Source organism: Canis lupus, chromosome 22 (assembly GCF_048164855.1).
Source record: "Canis lupus baileyi chromosome 22, mCanLup2.hap1, whole genome shotgun sequence".
NCBI lineage: Eukaryota > Metazoa > Chordata > Mammalia > Carnivora > Canidae > Canis > Canis lupus.
The window spans coordinates 46,418,717-46,437,339 of NC_132859.1; the positions used below are offsets into that span (position 1 = coordinate 46,418,717).

An 18,623-nucleotide genomic window follows, 5' to 3' on the forward strand; every position below is an offset into this window, starting at 1 on the left:
ACTTTTCATAGGAGAAATCAGATATCACTTTTCCACTTAAAATCCTCCAAATGTTTTTTAACAAGTTGGTCCAAAACATCTTGCCAGGGTCTAGAAGTTCCTACATGATCTGGCTCCATCAAATTTCCTATTTTTGCTATGCTTCTTCTCATGGCATTCTCCCCACACTGGTCCTCTTGTTGCTTCTGGAACATGCTAAGCATGTTCCCACCCCCATGTCTATACATAGTCAAATATTTAATATATTTAGCACTTAATCCAAAACTACCTTTCTTTAGGAGATTTCCACCAATCACAGTATCTGAAGTGGCTAAGAACCCACATACCTTCTTGTATTTTCATAATAGAACTTACCGCCATCTAAAATGAAAGTATTTCTTTGCTTAATATATATTACCTTTATCTCTACTAGAAGATAAGATCCACAAGAGTGAGATATTCTGCTATATCTTTAGCCCCAGAGTAAGTGCCTGACACAAAGGAGTGACTCAATCACACGTGCCAAAGGAATATCAGGCAGCATGAAAAATGGACTCATCAGGGATAGAGTTATCCTGGGTCCCAGATCCCCAACTAGATGTGTGCAGGGAAAATCACACTTGCCATCATGCAGCTTTGAACTGAGTGCTCTATTTTTGCTCACCCTTAATTTGTATTTTCTAAAGGAAGATACTTTACTGGAATATCTGAGCACCGTTGGATACGGAGTATTGCTATGACAAGAATTTGCACCAATGACCTTAAAAATAACTATGCTTTCTGATGTATAGTTCACATTTAGCTGCCTTCACTCCTTTCAAGACCCTGGCAAAATAATTAACTTAAAAGTAAATAAAATGAATAAAAATGCATTATTTTCCTAAAGAAAGTGACTCAATGGACAGCCATCAGGTGTTTAAGACTCCTGAAATTCTCAATAGGACTCCAGAGGTACACTTCATGGAGCACAAAAACTCATGCAATGGAAGCATACTACAAGGTAATGGCCAGCGTCTGAGCTTGCTTCAGTACAGTCCTTAAAAAGCACATTTGTAAGTCAATTTCATTTATATGCTACCTCAGAGTTTCCCTGGCTGAATCAATATTTTAATTTTGGCCTTACATCAGTGGCAGTCTCTCAGCATGCTACCTTACTGTCATGGGCATTCATCCCATGTCACATTGTTTAGTAGCTTACTAATTGGGAAATGTCATAATCAGGGTGGTATGAATATGTGGGTGGGGAATAGTGTGTGTGAGGCTGGGGAGAGAGGGGTGGGAAGAGAGGGAGGGAGGAGAAAGGACGGAAACATGAATATATTGTCTTCATTGGTAATGAAATCTATACATCCATTAAAGATTTTCTTGAAGTCTTACATGCTAAATTATAAACTTTGCTATGTACTTGCCTTTGACTATGGACAATACTGTCTTTCAGGGAGCTTAAGTGAGCTGAATGCCAGGGCCAGGAGCAGGGGAGCCTTCATGGACAGGTGAGGAACAGGTTTTTGTTTATCTTAGGCATTGTCTTCTGGGGATATGCCCCTCCTCAGGGGGCCTATCTTATTCAGGTTTGTGGTTCTTGATGTCAACTTATACATCTCTCCCTGGAATCATATTGGTTAAAAAACTAACCCTCATCCCCAGCGTTTGATTGTGCTACTCCCAGACCTGAAATGCTCCCAGGTACCATTATATGTATGGAACCCATTTCCTTCTCTCACAGCTGGGCTGGCTTGTCAAACCCCAAGACTTATGCATTCCCTGGGCAGTACTTCCTATTATTATTACCTCTCCATGGTTCTTAGTCTAAGTGGGCAAGATTAGATGATTCAGACATTAGTGCCTGGATTCAAAAGCTGGCTCACCTATGTAACCCAGTGCCAGCTATTTATTCTTTCTAGAACTCAGTTTGCAAAACTGTAAATGTATTTTATTTTATTTTTATTTTATTTTTTTGTAAATGTATTTTATAATTAGATATTCATTGAGTTAATAAGTGAAATCCACACATGTAAACCTCTTTATAAGATGCCTGGTCCATAACAAATGCTCCAAGTAAATTCATCAAACAAAGAAAAGGCTGTGTTTGAATTAACACTTGAATTTGTAAACTTCATTGGATAACCTATAAATATATAAGCCATTACAGGCTGGCACAGATTATTAGGAACAATATAATGGGATACTCAGCATGCTGAGTGCAGGGGGAACTCCCAGTGACCCCAATTTAATCCTCTTCTTGCTGATCGCTCGACATTTCCAAAAATAGCTTTAATTAACCTTACTCTAGTGGTTAACTTTAATGCTGCTCTGCATATCTTTGTAGAGTTTTTGCGGTGTATCACATTAGTCCTAGCCAATGTTGAGAGAGTTCATCATTGTTTAGTAGCTTACTAATTGGGCAATATCTGTATATGTGCATGTATAGATGGAAAACATATGTTTACATATAAAACGCACATGCATGTCATGAGTCATCACTTAGTAAACCCATGTGTAATGTGGATATATTTGACAGAAGCAACAGGACTCTTCTATGAAACTAAACTGGTATTCTCTGATGAGTAGCAAAACTTTCTTAATACAAAATCAAAAGCTGTATATGTTTGGATTTTCCTGGACCTGTCTTTCTCTCTCATTCTGTCTCCTTCTCTTTATGTCTGTCTGCCTCTCTCTCTCTCATACACACACACATACACACTCATGCATACACATATATGCTTTTGGATTTTTTTTGTATCTATATTGAGGTATCATTCTTACATAGACTGAGATATCATTGTAAAAAAAGAACATAGGAAAAAAATAAAGTATAAATTAAACTTCTATTTCTGCAACTTATAAACAGAGGACAATTACACAATAAGACTATTGTATAACAGAAGGAAAATAGATGACTCACAAGGACTTGATAGGTAATTATGTGTCAAAAATTATGCTCTGGTCACTGTATTAAATAAATGAGATAAATATGTACAAGTGTGTTTGACAGATTGAAAAGCAATATGTGTATATTACATATTAAAGTTTTTATTATAAGCATGTATGAAGTTATATGGGCAAATAAGTTAGATTTATTTTCTTTTATTATGTATATTTTTATTGGAGTTTAATTTGCCAACATATACTATAACACTCAGTGCTCATCCCATCAAGTGCCCTCCTCAGTGCCCGTCACCCCATCTCCCTGCCCACCTCCACTTCCATTACCCCTTGTTGTTTCCCAGATTTAGGAGTCTCTCATGTTTTGTCAACCTCTCTGATTTTTCCCACTCATTTTTCTCTCCTTTCCTCTATAATCCCTTTCACTATTTATTTTCTGTAGCAAAAATGAGTACATGACAGATTTAAGTTAGTAACAAAAAGTACAAACAAAAAAGTATGGCTTATTGAACGTGTGTTGTGATCGAGGCATTGTGCAATGTATTTTCATGTGTTGCCTTATATTTCTGAGAGTATGGTCTCAAGAAATAGATTGGGTTTTTATACACATTATTACACTTGAGCTTCTACTTGAACAGTCTGTTGAAGTAAACCTCAGAGTTTCCCTAGGTGGTCTGCCCTAATTATGAAAAAATCCTCCCCTTTTTAAAGCAGAATCCCATCTCTTTGTAACCCAGTTGTCCTAATTCAGAGCAAAAGTAGCTTTTCTGTCTTCCCCACGCGAGCCCTCAATGGTTCCTATGTCATGTGTACCAGCTGAGAACCTTCATTTCCTGAAGCTGTTCCCCATATGACCTGATTTCTATTCTGGAAAATCTCTTTTTGATGACCTCTCTCTTTTTCTCAATGTCCCACTTAAGGCATCACACCAGAATTAAATGCAACCAAGGGTACTGAGGGCCTATAGATTCATCCTCTATGTGGTTTGGGGTGTTATGTTTCAGATACCTCCTTTCTGCTGTATATGATTATGATCTATTTATACCTATTTATCAATATGTTTATCTATCTGTCTGTCTCTACATGTATATGGTGACCTGAGGTTTAGTTTCCATGTGGCAAAAAGAGAAAGACATCACTGTGTGTATGAATCTTACCCACTTTGTTTCTTCAAATAATATGTAACAATATAATGACTTTCATGGTTGCAGTCCTTCTTTTACTGATTTTAGAGAGTAAGGAATAGAAATCTCTATAGATAGATGACTTGCTTGAAAATTCCTTTTTATTATTATTTCTTTGCCGAAAGAAGAGTGTTACTGTCTTTTTCAAATTCAATTTCACAAACCAATTCAATAAGCAGTTATTTCTCTAGGCCAAAAGGGCTAAAAATATTCCCTAGTTTGTCTCCTCATGAAATCCTTTTGATTTTAATAAACTCAGACAGTAAGAATTAAGAAAAAAAAAGCTATTATGCATTTCATCATCTGAGTTTTGCTCAGTTAACAGTCATTCTTGGATTAAATATCTGCCACCTGATGGCTCTTATGAGAACTGTTAGGTATTACTGGAGCCACTATTGGGTTCAAAATTCATTCATTCATCCATTCATTCATTCACTCATTTAACAAATATAAGAAAGTTAACACACTTGAGTGGAATAGATGAATACTTAATTCTTTTGGAATAAAGCATTTCTATAATAAAGTTGGCTATATTTAAGCATCTCCATAGACAGGGAATACAAAGTAATTTTGGCAAGAGATCCTTGCTGTAGGTATCCAGTCATATTAAATGATCAACTTTGGTAGAATTATTTTATATCTCAGTATTTTCGATCATAAAGTTTCATCTGCCTGGATAGTTCTTTGCTGTCTATCACTTTTTCCTGTTGATACCCCCTATGTTTTTAGAAGTTGGGCCTATTTGATCTTTCCCTCATTTGTGCTTTCTCTCTACTGGATATATAATTTTTTTCCTCATAATATTTCTAACGTTTCATTGCAGTAATTTATGAAAATTTTTTACTCTGCTAGACTGTAAGCCTCTTTCAGATGGTATCACATTGTTTGCCTTGCAACTCTGAGACTCTGACTTAGTTTAAGATGATTAGTATGCCCTCAAGAATACTCAATTGAATAACAAAAACCCCAACTAGAGATACATGTGTAAAAATGTTTTTGCTAAACCATACGGGACAAAGGAACTCCCTACATGAAATAGAATTCAGGAGATCCATGGATTAAGATAGGAAAGAATGTATCTTTATTTTCACTATGTTCTAACTGATATTTGTCATTTCTTTAATTTATAAATATAAGTAACAAACCATAAAATAGTATTACCAGTACCTATAACCTTGTCATCAATAGAAATGACAGATACTTCCACATCTTATTGAAGCCATTAAAGATGTGTCAACATATTGTTTATGCTCAACATCATTTGTAATTATGTTATTTATTAGATCTGCCAGTGCATCTTATTATTTAACTCATCAATAAAAAGACTACATTACTTCTTCATCATTTTTTTAAGTATTCTGATAACTATATTTCAATGTAATTATTTTCCTTGGCAATCCTATGTATTTTACCTTATGTATTAAAAAACTTTATTTTGAAAAAGGAGTCAGTAGGCTTAAGTAGACTGAGAAATTTTTCTATTGTACAAAAAATGTTAAGGACGTCTATACATACTATTTCAACGAAAATTTAATGAGAAGGAAAATCATGATGTTAGTGAAACAAAGCTTTAACATCTGTGGCCTCTCTTTTCTATGTTTTTAGGATCTATGCTTTTGGCTTTTTTGAGATGACTTATATTCATATTTATCCATCATCCCCAAAAGAATAGGGATGAGTCTGATCTCAGTCATTAATCCTCAATGTCATATTGGTTATTCTTTAATGTATAGGAATTCCAATGTTACTCTTACCTGGAGATGAGATGCCTTTCCCTTTTATTATAGAGTGAAATATGCCTGCACTATTTACAATGTATTTTTTTAAAAAAATTCAATGGCTTCAGGGTTATGGAAATATTTTTTATTAAGGCTAAACATGAAAATATGTTTCAAGGATTCAGGATCTGCCCAGTAATATTCAAACTGGGAATTATTATTTTATTTCTAAGAAAAAAGTTTTAAGGATAAAACAACTGTTTTTACTGTTATAGTACAGGAGAGCATTTTGTAGTGATCACTGGGAGCACGCCATTGAAAATGCTTCCTCCAGGTATATACACTGTCTAAATTTATGGAATGGAATAGCAATCTAGGAACAAAATGGTACAATAGCATTTTGGAAGAATATATTTCACTCTAAAGACCAAATTAACAAATTCAGATATAAAAACTGATAGCTGGGACACCTGGGTGGCTCAGCGGTTGAGCGTCTGCCTTCAGCTCAGGGCGTGATCCCAGGGTCCCTGGGATTGAGTCCCACATCGGGCTCCCTGCATGGAGCCTGCTTCTCCCTCTGCCTGTATCTCTGTCTTTCTCTGTATGTGTCTCTCATGAATAAATAAGGTATTTTTTTAAATAAGGTATTTTAAAGAAAAACCTGGTAGCTTATTCTGACCATCAACTATGATACAGGAGAGTGAAATTTCAACATGGATAAGCATGAGATAAAGGAAATATGTACCACACAGTGATGCAGGATGGTATCCTTGTATAGGATAGACTGGAGTGTAAAGGATGTAAATGTCCAATAAATCCTAGGAGACATCATAAAGGGAATTTCCGACAGGTCTGAAATTAACACAGAGCATCAGTGGGGTCACAGTTGATGTGAAGGGTTTTGGTGAGATAATGTTATTGAAATGAAATACAACTTTAGAATCTAAATGATGGAAGATAATCAAGAAGAAAAAGAAAGACTAAAATTTTTAGTGATGTTACTTGAATTTCACCAAAACACATCTTTTAAAAAAATATTTTATTTATTTATTTGACAGAGAGAGAAAGAGAGCAAGCATGCACAAGCGAGGGGAGTGACAGGCAGAGTCCTGGCGTCATGACCTGAGCTGAAGGGCGATGCTTCACTCCTTAACTACCCCCCAGGTGCCTCACCAAAACATACTTTTTAAAAGAGATGCTTTATTCCCTGTTTGCTCATTCTGGGAAGCAGACTCTTGACTTTAGTGTCCAGTCACTAAAGAACTTGGCTCTTGGAACCCCAGAGCCAAGATTGCCAAATACAATAATAATTTTAACATGAGAATTTATGGAAGGCAGCAATAAGACATGTTAATAGTTGTCTATTTTAGTGATGAACACATAGAGTTTGCTATGCATGCATATATAACAAACTATAGAGGTTTTTATAGTAGGTTAATTCCTTATTCCTTATTACTTACACATAGGTTTTAAATATTAAATATTTTCTTGATAGGCACGATGACTGTGTCATTCTAGACTAGATCTTAATGTAGACTAGGCTTAGTCAAAGTCTAGGATGTAGCTTAGATTAAATCTTACTAGAGGCAGGAGATCAAGCAGTGTCTTCTGGGCAGCAACCACAAAAACTGGGTCATGTTAGATGTGTATACAAGTTCCTTTAGACAGAGCGAGGGTATGAGGATGGTGCCAAAGATCCATGATCTTTGGAGAGTTTTTAAGTTGGCTTCTAGATATGTATTTAATTAGATATCTGCTCCTCAGGCTGAAGCTTTTAAGATAAGCAAATAAGCCTTTTCCCAAAAGACTGGGCATGTTTCAGTTAGCTGCTCCTGTGCTGGGCCCTGGGGTGTAGCCAAGTGAGTCTGCAAAAGCCCTTGAAGAGCCATTTCTCAGTTCTGTGCTCTGTGGGTCTCATGGACACAAGCCTCACTGGCTTTCAAACCTAGACGTTTTGAGGGCCTGTCTCTTAGAAGTAGGTCTTAAAGTTGAGGTGCCAGATGTGGGATTTAAACCCTTCACTCTTCAGAAACTCTGAGTTGTGAGTTCTCTCTTGAGTGTGGGTCACTACATGAAGGGTAGGGCTTATGGTGAGATTATGTATCAGATTTTTCTACCTATTTTTATGTGGGATTTTCTCATTTGCCCTATGTGTAGGAGTCATTTAGCTAGTTTCTAGATCGTTTTCAGAGGAAATTGTCCTGTGTGTATCTGTAGATTCAGTCTCTGTGTGAAGAGGTAAGTTCAGGAGGCTTCTACATTGCCTTCTTGAACTAGAACCTCCTAGCCTGGAACTTCTGAGCACTTTCCTGTCCTGTACATCCATTTTTGTTACAGGATTGCACAATGTGTGGGTTTTCTGTATAGTTTCCCACCTCCCCCCACAGACCCCGAGTTGTTAGCAGTTGGTGAGGACTGAAGTAGAACACAGCTGTACTTCAAGCCATAATACTGTGGTATGGACAGTGTAGTCATATTCCCAATGTTGACCATAAACTAGCCTTCAAAGAGAAAGAGCCCTCAAGAGTTAAATGCCTGTGTGAATAGTGATCTCTAAATCTTTCTCCTCAAGGTCTAAATGTCCAATGACAATTTCTTTTTGCTATTCACAGACCATTCCCCACTGACTGCCTTCAAATACAATTGTGGTTTTTTTTTGTTTTGGTTTGGTTTTGGTTTGGTTTCGGTTTTGGTTTTGCTTGTTTATGCTTCTAGCCATTCCTCCAGTTCAGGTTCTAGCTGCAGTCAAAATGCAGAGGTGAGCAAGGATTCTAGGATTAAGAGGTGGGAGGTGAGAGAGACAACACCTTGTTTGTGTTGGGGACAAAGAACATGACCCTGGGACATACATTTCAAAGCCCTGCTCCCAAAAGATGTGGAAAAAGAAGTTATACCTAGACTGTATGCTATGGAAGTGTTTGTTGGTCAGCTATGACAGTAGCAGGAAGTGTGTTCCGAAGAGTTGAAAAACAGGGGCCCAAAGTAGAAAGGAGGGAGGCTCAGAGTTGGAAAGGGCAGAGAGAGACTCATCCTTCCCCCAAGAGATGCTAAAAGCTATTGGGTGTGGGCATTTAACATCAGCATCTGCTTCTGCCCCTTTAAAAAATAACTCTGTAAAGGTCTAATTGACATACAGTAAAATATATATATTTAAAATATAGTATTCTAATAAGTTTTGAAATATATGTATACCTGTAAAACCATCAGCCCCCAAAAAGTATCCTCATGATATTTTGTAACCTCTTTCTCCTGACCCTAGCTGCCACCCCCACTGTAGTTCCAGACAATCACTAATCTATTTTCTGTTACTACAGTTAGTTTGCATTTTCTAGAATTTTCTATAAAAGGAATCACATAATATGTTCACTGTTTGGTCTGTTTTTTTTCCACTTGACATAATTATTCTGAGATTCATACAACTTCTTGCATATATCAGTGGTTCATTTTTTAAATTGATGAATACTATTCCATTGCATGTCATATTACAATTTGTTTATCCATTCAGTGGTTGATGGATATTTGATTTGTTTCCAGTTCTTATTTGTTACAAATAAGGTTGTTGTGAACATTTGTGTACAAGTCTTTGTGTGGACATATGCTTTCATTCCTCTTGCGTAAATTCCCAGGGCAGTATAAATAATAGAGCTGTAGGTTTTATTTTAAAAGAAACTCTCAGATTATTTTCCAAAGTGGTTGCATAAGGACCACTGCATCCTTACTAACACCTGGTATGAGAAGTCTTTAATTTTAACCATTCTACTTGGGGTGTTTGTTTCCTATTGTGGTTTTAATTCCCATTTATCTGATGATTAACGTTGACTAAATTTTGATATTCTTATTTACGATCTGTGTATCTTTGGCAACAAAGTTTCTGTTCAAACTTCTGGTCTAGTTTTATTGGTGTTTAGTTTTACTTTTTTGTTTATTTTCTCGTTACTGATTTTTGAGGATTATTTGTATATTCTGGATACAAATCCTTATAGAAATGTATAATTTTTAATATTTTCTTCCTGTCTGTGGCTTATCTTTTTTATCCTCTCTCCAGATCTCCCTGTGCTCCATTCTACAAACTGTAGCAGACTTGTTAACCTCAGAATCTCAGCTCCAGAAATCCACCATGCTCAGTCTTGAGTTTTCCTCTGTACCATGGCTGGGAAATCCTTTTAAAGCAATAAGCTAGGCAATTGTAGGGTCCATCTCAATTGTTTTCCATTTCTCAGGGGTTACTGCCCTTCTTTGCCTGATGTCCAGTATCTTGAAAATTATTGTATCATATATTTTATCAATGTTTTAGATTTTTCAGGCAGAAGGATAAATCTGGACCCTGCTATTTCACATTAGCCAAAATCTGAAGCTTGAGTGTGGCGTCTGTTACTTCTGGGATTATGCTGGAGGCAGCCTTTTGGCAACTATCCTTCCTCTCATTATTAACAAATGGGAACCATTTTTAAAAAGAGTCAGTAAAGCCTGTCTATATGGCAGCTGAAACTGAAAAGTGATGCACTTATTGCACTATACAACATAGTTGCCTGTATAACAGAGGATTACCTGTAAAAGTGATTTACTTCTTGCACTGTGTAGTTTGCTATATAGAAAAACAGTAGCTGGTGAATTAATCAGTTATAGTCTGGAAGTGTGGGGAGGAGAAGGATATGAGATACCAAATAGAAGAGGCTTTTCTTTGTTCAGAATTTTGATGATTTATAAACTAATCAATTTTATTAGAAATCATGGAAATTTTTGTGTATGGAGAATAGGTAGCTATAGAAAACAATAATAGCATCCATATAAGGGGAATGAAGAAGTCTCAGACTAAAAGATAAGTTTAATTACAAGAGTCACTAACAGTTGAAGATATCAAGCCCAAGAAAAATAGATACTACACTAAAAAATAGGATATTATTTTTCAATGAGCAGAATTAGTTTAACATAAATAAGACTTAAAATGTAGTTATATCCTTAGAATGACTAAAAGTGAATTAATCGTTCACAAATAATAACTCAATAAAACCTTAAAAATAATATGATTCTTAAATACAAATGAGTTCAGTAGATAACAAAAACCAGAATATTGTGAGTATAATTGTTATAAGAAATGAATTATGATTTTGGATTATTAAGCCAAAAAATGATCAAATGGGGCAAATATAAAAGAAAGTAATAGGGCAGCCCAGGTGGCTCAGCGGTTTAGCGCTGCCTTCAGCCCAGAGCCTGATCCTGGAGACCCGGGATCGAGTCCCACGTTAGGCTCCCTGCATGGAACCTGCTTCTCCCTCTGCCTGTGTCTCTGACTCTCTCTCTCTCTGTGTCTCTCATGAATAAAGAAAATCTCTTTAAAAAAAAAAAAAGAAAGAATGTGAAAAGAAAGTTATAAAACATAGAAGATAGATTTAGGGTCTCTGTGTCCATGTGGTAAGAGTTTATACAAAAGAGAGATAATGGGGAGGTTGGGATATTCAAATAAATAGTTAAGGACATGAGAAAACAGCACGGAGGTTTATACTATGGATAATTAAGAGATAATTAAAATAAAAGATTAAGGAATAAAAGACACACTCCTACATGTATTTAGGTGAAAGTTCAGATCAGGAAAAAATTGAAAGCTTCCAGAAATTTAGGAAAAGGAAAAAAAAATGGACATGCATCCATTCTATATAGTAAGCAAAAAAAGCAGTATCATCAAACATTTTGAAGTACTTCAAACAACACACATATGTGTGTATAGCTAAAGTTTAAATACTCCCAGGCCCTTTTGTCCCACTCAGGTCCAGAATGCTTGCACCAAAGTTTATAGGTCTGCAGACAAGGCACTGGAAGGATTTTCCACTAGGAATCTAACCTGCCCAAAATAAAATATATCAGGTTACTAAAAACATGGTTTCCCACCAAAATGACCTAACCAGATGACACTACAGTGAAACCCATCAGGAAAGAATCCCATTGACTGGCAGAATTTCCTATCATTGCAGTGTTTCCAAATTAAATCACTTTTTTTAAATTGGAGAGTGCTGGAGAGGGGGCTTTCTGGCACTGATTGTTACATTTGAAAACTGGTTTGGAGAGTTTGAAGTACATTACCTCTCAATCCATGGATAGCTGAACAGGCATAGGGAGTGTTCTTTGGTAATTTTTCCATTTCTTCTATGGTATTTGTACATCGAAGAGTTTTTCTCTTCCAAGGTTAATTAATAATATGGTGATATTATGCAAAGTTTCAAGCATGTATACGAATAGAATAATAAAACAAATCCCCACTTACTCACCATCCATATTCATCAATTAGCAAATTTTTCACACTTCCTTCATATATTCTTTTATACATGGTAGTTCTGAAAACATCAGAATTGCATTTAAAAGAAGCACAGATATTATATGACTTTGACTATTTAAAGATCTTTCTTTTCAGTTAAATGCATGCTCCAATGATATGTATCAAAAAATAGCTGTAAAATTTTCATGTATTTAATATGAAATCCAAAATTCATAGCATTCAGCCTTTCCTACCCATACTCTATTTTCTTTTCATGGGGTTCTCCCTCAAAGAAAAGTAATTTTTGGATACTGGTTGGGGAATGGAAGAAGTAATGTCATTAAATCATCATTCCTTTCACCCTTTATTTATCATGTATTTGATTTTAGAACATTCTGACATTAGCTGCTGTCCCTTTTTAACACCTCCACTATTACTGTAAATATGCTTAAGACAGGAAAGGGTTTGGGGTAGCTTAACTAATAATACAGGAGGCTTCCACTTTGGAGGCTTTCTCTCTCTCTGAGATAATGCATCATAGGAAGTAGTGGGATGGATGAAAGGGAGAAAATTTGTTGTAAAATGGAAGGAAGATAGGTTCTCAGGAAGATCAGTTTTAGGAAAAAGCCAGGAATGTTGAAGAGCTAGAAATTGATTCCTTTAGATTATTTCTGCTCCTATAGCCCTTAGGATGATTTCATGTGCTCACATTGGTATCCACATTTGAAGAAAACTACTCTCTCTAAGGCAAAGATAGAACAATGGAAATTAGCATAGCATAAGTATATTCTTGCTCTTCTTGGGTCAGTATTTATGGGACACAAAATCTGGAGCTCTGAATTGGAAGCTGGAAGATCAGGCCCTACCTCTTCCTCAGAGAGTGGGATCTTCAACCAAACACTGTTCCTGGAGATTGCATTTCCACCCATGAAATAAAAGTACTTGAGTCTCTTCCAGCTGAATGCTCAGTGGCTCTGGGTTGATTGGTAGCATGCAGGTCAAGATTGGGAGATGGACCTTGAAGGTTAGAGAAAGATTCTAGCCTTTGGTAGGAATCATTGTCAATGATCAAGAATGGCATGTATGGGGCAGTCGGAGTGGCTCAGCAGTTCAGGGCCGCCTTCAGCCCAGGGCCTGATCCTGGAGACCCGGGATGGAGTCCCGCGTCGGGTTCCCTGCATAGAGCCTGCTTCTCCCTTTGCCTGTGTCTCTGCCTCTCTCTCTCTCATGGAATTAATAAAATCTTAAAAAAAAAAAAAAAAGAATGGCATGTATGTATCCAACCACAGGCTCAAAAGCGAAGGGATGTGAAGATTATAGGTCAGTTTCTGTTATTTAAGCTTTGGTCCAATCCACTAATGTGAGTAATTGAAATGAGATAATAATGACTAATATTTGTGCCTTGGGTATATTATTTAATATTTATCCAATAATTCTAAAAAAAGTAAGTCGATTAGTTTCATTTTACAGATTAGAAAACAGATTAGAGAGGAATGAAGTATGTTGCTCAAGGTCACAGAGTAACTAAAGGAAAGAATTAGTACTCAAACTCAGGGGTATACCTTACTCTAAAAAAACTACATTACAACTATTGCTTCAAGTATTTTGTGTTGTGAGCATGGTTACATGAATTTGAATAGGTCCTTGCTTTTTATTAAATTCCTTTAAGTGACCTTTCAGCTTTAAAATCTATGCTTTATATTTTAACCCAATGGCATTATAAATAAGGTCCAGAAAAGGTGCCTGCAGTAAGGTCCGGGAAGGAAAATAAACGGAAATAACTTTGGGAAGTCGCCCACACACAAAACACAGACTAAAGAGAAGAGTTAGAATAAATACAAGGATGGTTATGTACCAAATCATTATGTCTTTTTCTCTTTTGTAAGAGACAATACAAACAGCCTGTATTTGACAATCTTGCACCTAACTTTAAGCATTCAGAAACAGATTTCTTATTTTACCGTTTCCATGACAACACATGGCATTTCACATATGTTTTTTAAGGAAGAAAAGGTGAAAATTACTCTCAGTGTTAAATTGAATTTTTCTCCTTCTCCTCACCTACTTTATTCATAGAGACTTAGAAAGTACAACAATTTCATGTTCCTTTCAAAATTTCAGTGCCATTTTTCTACGTTAGATGCAGAATTAAATGAATTCAACTTCAGCTCCATTTTCTAAGTCAAGTATTTTGATAGAGAGAAAGTTTCCTTAAGGTTGCTTTATTCCACAAGTAAAATTAGTTTCAATAGTGCCTGTGTCTCTGCCTCTCTCTCTCTCTCTCTCTCTCATGAATAAATAAATAAAATCTTTAAAAAAAATAAGGATAGTTCCACACAATTATATTCATTTTGTGTAACTTTTAAATTTGTAATCTGTCAATATTTTAGACTGTCACCATTGCTAAATTTGGGTATGGCCCTCCATTTGCTTTACCCAGAGCTTTTCTTCCATTATGTTTACTAGTAGATGATTAAATGAGGAGTCAATAAATATTTGGGAAGGAATGAACAATTAAATATAGAAACACTTTTGAAGTAATTTTTATTTGGAAAGCAAAAAGATTCTTTTAGAGTGAAGTATTGTGAGGGCTAAAGAATATTTCATTTTGGGATTAAAAAACCATGATATTTATTAAGCATTAACAGTGGTATTAGGGGGGCGGGGCAAGACGATGGAAGAGTAGGGTCCCCAAGTCACCTGACCCCAACTTACCTAGATAACTTACAAATCATCCTGAAAACCTACCAATTTGGCCTGAGATTTAAAGAGAGAACAGCTGGAATGCTACAGTGAGGAGTTCACTCTTCTATCAAGGTAGGAAGAGGGGAAAAAATAAGTAAATAAAAAAGGACCAACGGGGAGGGGCCCCCCAGGAGCAGGGCTAAGGCTCAGCAGCGAGAGCCCCCAGGACAGGAGAGCCCAGGCCCGGAGACGCAGGAGCTGCACCAACCTTCCCCGGCGGAAAGGCGCTCGCAGCGACTCAGGCAGGATCCCAGGAAGGGCAGGGGAGCCCCCAGGTTCCCGGGTCACTAACAGAGGACCTGCGCCCCAGGGGAGAGCGCCACACACCTCGGAACAAGCTCCCTAAAGGGCTGGAGCACGTGCCCGGCGCCACCGGGAGCAGCTCGGCAGGCGGCTCGGGCGGCGGCTCCGCGCGGAGGGGGCTGCGCGGCTCCCGGGTCCCGGAGCGCGATCCCAGTGGCGCAGGCCCTGGATCCCAGGACGTCGACGGACACAGCCCGGGATCCTGCGATCCCCCCGGGACAGGCGGAGGCGGGGAGGACACAGGACAGCGAGGACGCTCCTGCCCTGGGGCGCCCCCAAGCTGTGCAGGTCGGCGCCCCCGCCCTGGGAGCATCCAGGCCTGGGAGCTGCGGGAGTTACTGGGGGAGCTGACTCCAGGGCTGGGGAGCTGCCGCCGCCACTGTGGTGGTTCCTCCGCGTGTCACCCTGTGCCTGGGACGGAGCGGGGCCACCAGGGAACAGGGGCCTCACGGGGTAAACAGCTCCCACCCAGCCGTGGGTGGAACGGGGCTACCAGGGAACAGGGGCCTCACGGGGTAAACAGCTCCCACCCAGCCGTGCACCTGGCAGGGGGCGGGGCAGCTCCCCCAGGTGCACACACCTGCGAGTCAGCACAGCAGGCCCCTCCCCCAGAAGACCAGCTGCAAGGACAGGGGAAGAGCAAGTTCTTGACCGACCAGCTGGAAAGGGGAAGTCGAGGGATTTACAGTATATAGAACCAGAGGGTACCCCTCCTTGTTTTTTGTTTGTTTCCCTTTTTCCCTCTCTTTTTCCTTCCTTTTTCCAGTACCACTTGTTTTTAGCCACTCTGCACTGAGCAAAATGACTAGAAGGATGAACTCAGCACAAAAGATTCAGAAACAGTCCTCTCTCCCGCAGAGTAGCAGTTTGGATTGCAGGGGCCGGGGGGCAGGGCGCTCCGACAGGCGCTGCAGCTGGCGGCCTGCGGCCTGGCCGGGCTCGGCCTCCGCGCTCTTCTCCCCGGTGGCGCTGGGGAAGCCCCGCGTGGGCGGGGATGCGGAGCCGCGGGTGGTCTGGCGCGGGCGTGGGCGGGGACTGCGCATCCCGGGCCGCGCTTCTGGAACCCCACCTGGGACAGGCAAGAACCACTATCCTTGGTCAACCTGTGGAAGAGGAACCTAGACTCTGGAGAAGAAGAACTGGCGTCCAGGCTGGACCACTGCAAAGCAAAGGCCACACGACACATCTTCCTCATCAGGCACTCCCAGTACCACGTGGATGCCTCCCTGGAAAAGCACCGCTAATACCCCTGGGTCGTGAACAGGCTGAACTAACTGGGCTCCGACTTGCAAGCTTGGGGTTGAAGTTTAATGAAATTGTCCATTCGTCCATGACCCGAGCCATAGAAACCACTGACATCATCAACAAGCACCTGCCAGGTGTCTGCAAGGTCAGCACAGACCTGCCGAGGGAGGGCGCCCCCATTGAGCCCAACCCTCCTGTGTCCCACTGGAAGCCAGAGGCTGTGTATTATGAAGACGGAGCCCGGATCGAGGCCGCCTTCTGGAACTACGTCCATCCTGCAGATGTCAAGCAGCAGGAGGACAGTTAGGAGATCTTCATCTGCCATGCCAATGTCATCCGCTACATCGTGTGCCGGGCACTGCAGTTCCCTCCTGAAGGCTGGCTCCGCCTGTCTCTCAACAATGGCAGCATAACCCACCTGGTGGCACGGCCAGATGGCCGAGTGGCGCTCAGGACCCTCGGGGACACAGGGTTCATGCCTCCAGACAAGATATCGCGCTCCTGAGAGCTGCTTGGAGGACCTGCTCTCCTCTAGCCCCTGTGGCTCCCATGGGTGTCACCCAGGGTGTGGTTCCTCCCCCATCTTCCCTCCACAGGCTGCATTGTGGTTTCGTTGCACTCTTCCTGGAGAGTGAGAAAGTACAAATATCTCAAGTATCTAAAATGTGGCATTTGGGTCCGTACTTGGCAGCCCAGGATAGAAAAGGGAATTGTTCTGAGCAGAGCAGCCTGACTTCCCTCTTGGGGTTTCCTGCCCTGTCTACCAGGACAGCCTCACCGATGCCGTCCACACGGTCAGTCCACACGGGTCAGTCCACACGGGTGACTTCAGTCACTCCCACAGCTGGCCACATGGGCCCTTCCCGGCTCCTTGGCACAGCCCATCCCAGCACTCAACTCCGAGGAGGGCCGCCAGCACTTCCATTCAGAACTTCTCATCCTACATTCTTTAAGAGCCTTTTACCACTTAAATATTTGTCAACTAAGGACTCTCATCTGGTTTCCTGCTTTGATAACCAGTTTCTCAGTCTGGAGTCCTGCCTGACACCATTGGGTCTGAACTCAACCACATCGCTGGATGGGGACTCAGCCACACTTGGCATGTGGGGGAGGTGGCTGGATGCTGATGGGACAGCAGGGCATCATGTTTCAATAAAATACTCAACAGCTCAATGTCAGAAAGCCAATACAGAAGCACAATTATAAAGCTACTGGTGGTTTTGGAAAAAAGCATAAAGGATTCAAGAGACTTCATGACTGCAGAATTTAGATCTAATCAGGCCGAAATTAAAAATCAATTAAATGAGATGCAATCCAAACTAGAGGTCCTAACAACAGGGTTAATGAGGTAGAAGAACGAGTGAGTGACATAGAAGACAAGTTGATGCAAGGAAGGAAGCTGAGGAAAAAAAGAGAAAAACAATGAAAAGATCATGAGGAAAGGTTAAAGGAAATAAATGAAAGCCTCAGAAGGAAAAATCTACATTTAATTGGGGTTCCAGAGGGCACCAAAAGGGACAGAGGACCAGAAAGTGTATTTGAACAAATCAAAGCTGAGAACTTCCCCTGACTTGGGGAGGGCAACAGGCATTCAGATCCAGGAGATAGAGATGTCCACCCCCCCACCCTGCCTAAAATCAATACAAGTCGTTCAACACCTCAACGTTTAATAGTGAAACTTGCAAATTCCAAAGATAAAGAGAAGATCCTTAAAGCAGCAAGAGACAAGAAATCCCTAACCTTTATGGGGGAGAACTATTAGGGTAACAGCAGACCTCTCCACAGAGACCTGGCAGGCCAGAAAGGACTGGCAGGATATATTCAGGGTCCTAAATAAGAAGAACATGAGCCAAGAATACTTTATCCAGCAAGGCTCTCATTCAGAACAGAAGGAGAGATAAAGAGCTTCCAAGGTAGGCAGAAACTGAAAGAATATATGACCACCAAACAAACTCTGCAAGAAATATTAAGGGGGACTCTAAAAGAAAGAGGAAGTACAAGGAAACAATCCACAAAAACAGGGACTGAATAGGTAACATGATGACACTAAATTCATATCTTTCAATAGTAACTCTGAATGAGAATGGGCTTACTGATCCCATCAAAAAATGCAGGGTTGCAGACTGAATAAAAAAACAAGACCCATTTATTTGCTCTACAAGAGATTCATTTTAGACCTAAAGACACCTGCAGCATGAAAATAAAAGGTTGAAGAACCATTTACCATTCAAATGGTCCTCAAAAGAAAGCAGAGGCAGCCATCCTCATATCAGCTAAATTAAAAGTTTATCCCAAAAACTATAGTAAGAGATG

At 39.8% G+C, this 18,623-nt stretch overlaps 1 long non-coding RNA gene and 1 pseudogene across 1 annotated transcript in view; both read left to right on the forward strand.

The window, feature by feature from the left end:
* The first annotated feature begins 1,222 nt into the window (after nucleotides 1-1,222).
* LOC140614507 (uncharacterized) overlaps nucleotides 1,223-18,623 on the forward strand; it is a 37,455-nt gene continuing 20,054 nt past the window's right edge. Inside the window, exons 1-2 of the long non-coding RNA XR_012015359.1 lie at nucleotides 1,223-1,311; nucleotides 1,418-1,472. This is a non-coding gene — a long non-coding RNA (uncharacterized lncRNA). The remainder of the gene's footprint in view (nucleotides 1,312-1,417; nucleotides 1,473-18,623) is intronic.
* LOC140613735 (serine/threonine-protein phosphatase PGAM5, mitochondrial pseudogene) lies at nucleotides 13,009-17,073 on the forward strand (annotated as a pseudogene).